Consider the following 7,934-nt stretch of genomic DNA (forward strand, 5'->3'; position numbering starts at 1 on the left):
TTGGGTTTGTTTGGGGAACCTGGAGAAACAGTGATAAATGGCATAGTGTGAATGTCTTAATGCAGATTGTGGTGATAATGCTGGCTCTATGGAGTTTATATTTAAAAATTGATGCTGGAGAAATGAAAAAATTATTATTATGGCAAATGAGAGAGTAAGTCAGTGCTGGGAGAGGATTTAATTGTAATAAAATTATGAATGATACACAAATTTTCATGAATAACAAATGCTGTTAATTTTTTCCAAATTGAAAAATGATGTATTTAAGATTATTAAAATATTACAACCTCCCAAAGGTTTCCAATTAAAAAGTGAAATTTACTACATTCAAGTTTAGCTAAAGATCCAGATTAGAAGACCAATAGGCCAGTAAGCCTTAATAAATCTTTAATGTAAACTTTTAACCTCATTTAAAACCAGATTGTATTCAGTCTAAGTTACTTAATGTTAAGTGACTTTATTAATAAGTTCAATTGAATTATTCATTAACTGATACAGTATTTTGAGCTTTGGTGAAAATTTTTATTTCTTTCTGGAGTCAAAGATTTTTAAATGTTTTGGCTCATTTTATTCAGTTACAACAATGTCCCTATATGTAATGAATGTCTGAAATTCTAGTCTAGACTAAGAAAGGAGCTTACATTGTGAACTGAGTCACCTCAAACAAATGTAAGACAGTGTAGCAGTAATGGTGAAAAATGCTAAAATCTCAAAAGTATGTATTCAGTGTGGGATCCTCCTGCAAATTTAACACAAAAGCAATGTCATCTAATTGTTAGCATATGGAGAAATTACAATCCTGACAAAAAGAAGAGTCTTGTCACTTCATTTAAGTATGATTTACTCACTGCTAACAATGAGCTCTTTGCCTTCTCTGTTATTAGCACCTCACTTTCTCCTGAATTTCTAATCACAATGTGAAAATTCTATGCCAAAAAGCTTCAACAATTATGAGGAATTCTCTATCTCATCATTTTGTTTCAAAGGGTTCTGTAAAAAATATATTGACATTCCCAGGGTGGGGGTTGGACTGGAATCGCAAGAATACTATCAAAAGTCAAAAGCAGTTTCTAAAAGGAACATATCCTAAGGATGGAGGCATCCTCAGTTGCTAAAGATATATTTAAACAGGAAAAGTAAAGCTTTTATAGCTCTTTCAGCATCCATCTGTGAAACTTGCCACCCCTTCCAAAATGGATGCCACCTCTGTCCAAGATAAGGTCTCTCTTTTGTAGCATTTCAACATTGTTGTGTTTTCAAATAGCAGTCAGTCAACACTGGCCCAGGTGAACTTAAACTGTGCACAAAATCATCATTTAGCTTTCCCAGAAGTGGTTGGCATCCTTAGAGGGAAATCAAAGACCAAAAAAAAAAACCAAAAAAACCCACAGTAAAACAATAACAAAAGCACACCACCTCCACACCTCCAAAACACAAAGGAATACATTTTTAAATATTAAATGTTTTAAATTGTTAGAAGGACTACCTAATATTCTACATATGGTGCTAAGTAAGGTGTGTCTTGACTTTCCGAATCCTTGTGTCCTTTCATTATGATGAATTCATCTAAATCGCCCACTCTTGCTTATATGTCACCTGAATGATAATAGCTTTTGTTTTTATAATTCTAGAAATTTGAATCCTGCAAGTTGAACTGTTTAGGCATGTTATTTTAGTTCAGAAAATTTTCTCACCTAGAGCTCTCACTAGGTGACACTGTTCTACCACCTAGAAGTGCTTCCAATTGTGTGCATGAAAGAACTGCCCATGATTTTTTGCCTTCCTAAGAAAGGAGCTACATTTTGAAGAATTTTGTTTTCATAGATTTCAGATTGTGCCAAATCTTAAACGAAAAAAATATTAGTTTTTCACAACTTGAGAGAAATTATTTTTGAACTGGGAAGTCTACTGTATTTGTTTGTGAGTGTAATGGGTACAAGATGTTTAAAATAAAGTCTCCAATACAATTATATACATGGAAAGTTTAAGTAGTATCCACATTAATTCAGCATCACTATGATTTTCTTAATGATTTCTCTGCTTGGCCAGTACGTGTCCTTCATTATAGTTGTATTCATTTTTCTTTTTTCATGCCTCATAATAAGATGTTAAACTAGATGATGAGACTAGATATATTTTGTTGTTGCTATGACAATGAATTAACTTTTTAGTTCCTACAGATAGTATTTAATTGAAAAACAACCATTAGCCCAGTTTTGGGAAACACCCCAGGTGGGAAAGAAAATATTATTTGGATTAAGAAAATTGGCAGTCAGGAAACTAGACAGAAAACTGGGATCATCATAGGAATAACTTTTAAAAATAATTTTGTTTATTATAGAAGGAAGCAATGAATAACCTATGTGATCATTAGAAAAATAAATTCTATTGTAGCAAATTATTAATACTACCTGAGATGTGCTTTTATCAGGGGTATTTTTTGTGTGTGAACTATTAATTACTAAATATTTGTGATAAAGAAATTAGATCATTGAACATTTTTGAATATGTAACATTGTAAACGATATATATATATAGTCTATAGACTATATAGTATGATTAAATTAACCCGCTTATTGAGAAATGCTGCCCTACACCATTAACATGACTCAAGTAACAAAGATTCAGATGTTGTGTTTCAGACTATAGAGACTATATATACTCTCTATAGTATATATGATATATAGGCTATATATGTGTATCATATATATCTATATATGATATATAGACTATGTATATCATATATATCACATATGTATGGATATCATATATAGACTATATATCATATATATTGTATATAGTCATATATACTATATATATCACATATAGTCTATATATATATAGTCACTTGTAAGGATCAGGAAAGTTTCCCCTCTATCTTCTTAACGTTCACTCAAAATGAACTAATAATAAGCAGATTGACAGGAGAAAAGGGCATGCAAATTTATTTATTTTTCTTTTTTTAATTTTTCTTTTGAAGTTCCAGGACACATGTGCAGGATGTACAGGTTTGTTACATAGGCAAACATGTGCCATGGTGGTTTGCTGCACCCATCAACCTATCATCTAGGTATTAAGCCCAGCGTGCATTAGCTATTTTTCCTAATGCTCTCCCTCCCCCCACCCCACCCCCTGACAGTGTGTGTTGTTCCGCTCCCTGTGCCCATGTATTCTCACTGTTCAGTTCCCACTTATAAATAACAACATGCGGTGTTTGGTTTTCTGTTCCTGTGTTAGTTTGCCGAGGATGGTGGCGTCCAGCTCCTAACATACACAAGCACAGGGGAAAGTCAGGAGAATGATAACCCAGTAATTCATAGAGTTACAGATGTTTACATGCCCTTCTTCCGAGGGGAGCGGGGAGGGGGAAAATAAGTAATTTTGAAGGACATTAAATTATTTTAAAGATGACGAATCAACCCATGAGGCAGACATTACCTTGTAAATAATTCTCTTTGAAATTTGAATGAACCCAACTTGTGACAAAATTCATTCAGGTGCAGTTACATTTTTCCCAGGTCTTCTATCTGTCGTAGATAATCAAATTTTAGGGAAAGATGAAAGACAATTGTGTTTTCCAGCAGGTCTCTTTCTAAGGCACATAATAGAATGTAAATGGAATGAAAGAGAGTATTCTCATCCTGTGCTGTGGGAGAAATGGAGGAGGGCTAGGGGAGCAGAGATGTGAACGTGAAAGTGACTGCTTCAGTACGTCTAAGACCCATATTATGGGGTATTGTTATCTGACTCCCAATACACTCAATAGACTCTAGAAAATATTCACTCAAAAGAGACAAAGAAGGCCATTACATAATGGTAAAGGGATCAATTCAACAGGAAGAGCTAACTATCCTAAATACATATGCACCCAATACAGGAGCACCCAGATTCATAAAGCAAGTCCTTAAAGACTTACAAAGAGACTTAGACTCCCACACAATAATAATGGGAGACTTCAACACCCCACTGGCAACATTAGACAGATCAACGAGACAGAAAGTTAACAAGGATACCCAGGAATTGAACTCATCTCTGCAGCAAGCAGACCTAATAGACATCTACAGAACTCTCCACCCCAAATCAACAGAATATACATTCTACTCAGCACCACATCACACTTATTCCAAAATTGACCACATAATTGGAAGGAAAGCACTCCTCAGCCAATGTACAAGAACAGAAATTATAACAAACTGTCTTTCAGACCACAGTGCAATCAAACTAGAACTCAGGACTAAGAAACTCAATCAAAACCGCTCACTACATGGAAACTGAATAACCTGCTCCTAAATGACTACTGGGTATATAACAAAATGAAGGCAGAAATAAAGATGTTCTTTGAAACCAATGAGGACAAAGATACAACATACCAGAATCTCTGGGACACATTTAAAGCAGTGTGTAGAGGGAAATTTATAGCACTAAATGCACACAAGAGAAAGCTGGAAAGATCAAAATTGACACTCTAACATCACAATTAAAAGAACTAGAGAAGCAAGAGCAAACACATTCAAAAGCTAGCAGAAGGCAAGAAATAACTAAGATCAGAGCAGAACTGAAGGAGATAGAGACACAAAAAACCCTCCAAAAAATCAATGAATCCAGGAGCTGGTTTTTGGAAAAGATCAACAAAATTGATAGACCATTAGTAAGACAAATAAAGAAGAAAAGAGAGAAGAATCAAATAGACGCAATAAAAAATGATAAAGGGGTTATCACCACCAACCCCACAGAAATACAAACTACCATCAGAGAATACTATAAACATCTCTACACAAATAAACCAGAAAATCTAGAAGAAATGGATAATTTCCTGGACACTTACACTCTCCCAAGACTAAACCAGGAAGAAGCTGAATTCCTGAATAGACCAATAATAGGCTCTGAAATTGAGGCAATAATTAATAGCCTACCAATGAAAAAAAAGTCCAGGACCAGATGGATTCACAGCTGAATTCTACCAGAGGTACAAGGACGAGCTGGTACCATTCCTTCTGAAACTATTCCAATCAATAGAAAAAGAAGGAATCCTCCCTAACTCATTTTATGAGGCCAGCATCATCCTGATACCAAAGCCTGGCAGAGACACAACAAAAAAAGAGAATTTTAGACCAATATCCCTGATGAACATCGATGCAAAAATCCTCAATAAAATACTGGCAAACTGGATCCAGCAGCACATCAAAAAGCTTATCCACCATGATCAAGTGGGCTTCATCCCTGGGATGCAAGGCTGGTTCAACATACGCAAGTCAATAAACATAATCCAGCATATAAACAGAACCAAAGTCAAAAACCACATGATTATCTCAATAGATGCAGAAAAGGTCTTTGACAAAATTCAACAGCCCTTCATGCTAAAAACGCTCAATAAATTCGGTATTGATGGAACGTATCTCAAAATCATAAGAGCTATTTATGACAAACCCACAGCCAATATCATACTGAATGGGCAAAAACTGGAAAAATTCCCTTTGAAAACTGGCACAAGACAGGGATGCCCTCTCTCACCACTCCTATTCAACATAGTGTTGGAAGTTCTGGCTAGGGCAATCAGGCAAGAGAAAGAAATCAAGGGGATTCAGTTAGGAAAAGAAGAAGTCAAATTGTCCCTGTTTGCAGATGAGATGATTGTATATTTAGAAAACCCCATTGTCTCAGCCCAAAATCTCCTTAAGCTGATAAGAAACTTCAGCAAAGTCTCAGGATACAAAATTAATATGCAAAAATCACAAGCATTCCTATACACCAATAACAGACAAACAGAGAGCCAAATCATGATTGAACTTTCATTCACAATTGCTTCAAAGAGAATCAAATACCTACGAATCCAACTTACTAGGGATATAAAGGACCTCTTCAAGGAGAACTACAAACCACTGCTCAGTGAAATAAAAGAGACACAAACAAATGGAAGAACATACCATGGTCATGGATAGGAAGAATCAATATTGTGAAAATGGCCATATTGCCCAAGGTCATTTATAGATTCAATGCCATCCCCATGAAGCTACCAATGAGTTTCTTCACAGAATTGGAAAAAACTGCTTTAAAGTTCATATGGAACCAAAAAAGAGCCCGCACTGCCAAGACAATCCTAAGTCAAAAGAACAAAGCCGGAGGCATCACGCTACCTGACTTCAAACTATACTACAGGGCTACAGTAACCAAAACAGCATGGTACTGGTACCAAAACAGAGACATAGACCAATGGAACAGAACAGAGTCCTCAGAAATAATACCACACATCTACAGCCATCTGATCTTTGACAAACCTCAGAAAAACAAGAAATGGGGAAAGGATTCCCTATTTAATAAATGGTGCTGGGAAAATTGGCTGGCCATAAGTAGAAAGCTGAAACTGGATCCCTTCCTTACTCCTTATACGAAAATTAATTCAAGATGGATTAGAGACGTAAATGTTAGACCTAATACCATAAAAACCCTAGAAGAAAACCTAGGTAGTACCATTCAGGACGTAGGCATGGGCAAGGACTTCATGTCTAAAACACCAAAAGCAATGGCAACAAAAGCCAAAATTGACAAATGGGATCTCATTAAACTAAAGAGCTTCTGCACAGCAAAAGAAACTACCATCAGAGTGAACAGGCAACCTACAGAATGGGAGAAAATTTTTGCAATCTACTCATCTGACAAAGGGCTAATATCCAGAACCTACAAAGAACTCTAACAAATTTACAAGAAAAAAACAAACAATCCCATCGAAAAGTAGGCAAAAGATATGAACAGACACTTCTCAAAAGAAGACATTCATACAGGCAACAGACACATGAAAAAATGCTCATCATCACTGGCCATCAGAGAAATGCAAATCAAAACCACAATGAGATACCATCTCACACCAGTTAGAATGGCAATCGTTAAAAAGTCAGGAAACAACAGGTGCTGGAGAGGATGTGGAGAAATAGGAATACTTTTACACTGTTGGTGGGACTGTAAGCTAGTTCAACCATTATGGAAAACGTTATGGCGATTCCCCAAGGATCTAGAACTAGAAGTACCATATGACCCAGCCATCCCATTACTGGGTATATACCCAAAGGATTATAAATCATGCTGCTATAAAGACACATGAACACGTATGTTTATTGCGGCACTATTCACAATAGCAAAGACTTGGAATCAACCCAAATGTCCATCAATGACAGACTGGATTAAGAAAATGTGGCACATATACACCATGGAATACTATGCAGCCATAAAAAAGGATGAGTTTGTGTCCTTTGTAGGGACATGGATGCAGCTGGAAACCATCATTCTCAGCAAACTATCACAAGAACAGAAAACCAAACACCGCATGTTCTCACTCATAGGTGGGAACTGAACAATGAGATCACTTGGACTCAGGAAGGGGAACATCACACACCGGGGCCTATCACTGGGAGGGGGCAGGGGGGAGGGATTGCATTGGGAGTTATACCTGATGTAAATGACGAGTTGATGGGTGCTGACGAGTTGATGGGTGCAGCATGCCAACATGGCACAAGTATACATATGTAACAAACCCGCACGTTATCCACATGTACCCTAGAACTTAAAGTATAATAATAAAAAAAAAAATTCATTCATTAAATACATTTTTATTTAGAGATCACCTTAAAAGTTACTTTTAAATACTTTCTTGTATTTACATCAATGTATCTTCAATTGTATAAACTATTAGATGAGATTATCAATAGTCTTCAAGTTAAAGTGCTATTTATCAAATACTTTCTTTTACAAAATAGCATTTTTCCTGAAAATTGAATCAATTTATTTTGATAGCCAGCTTGTTCTCGCTGAATCCATTAAATTATTTGCTGGCTATAGTTAAATAAAAAATAATTTAGGACTGCTCAAATATCAGACTATCTCATGGGTGACATATTATTGGAGAGAACAGCTGTTAACTAAATTATACCAGATAGTTGGAT

The 7,934-nt window shown here is 35.8% G+C and overlaps 1 long non-coding RNA gene across 2 annotated transcripts in view; it reads right to left on the reverse strand.

The window, feature by feature from the left end:
• The window catches only part of LOC103236464 (uncharacterized), a 51,466-nt gene extending 43,902 nt beyond the window's left edge, over window positions 1–7,564 (reverse strand). For both annotated transcript variants that reach the window (XR_012093493.1, XR_012093492.1), the window contains exon 1: window positions 7,442–7,564. This is a non-coding gene — a long non-coding RNA (uncharacterized lncRNA). The remainder of the gene's footprint in view (window positions 1–7,441) is intronic.
• Window positions 7,565–7,934: the final 370 nt, after the last annotated feature.

This window comes from Chlorocebus sabaeus, chromosome 7, assembly GCF_047675955.1.
Source record: "Chlorocebus sabaeus isolate Y175 chromosome 7, mChlSab1.0.hap1, whole genome shotgun sequence".
NCBI classification, from domain to species: Eukaryota; Metazoa; Chordata; class Mammalia; order Primates; family Cercopithecidae; genus Chlorocebus; species Chlorocebus sabaeus.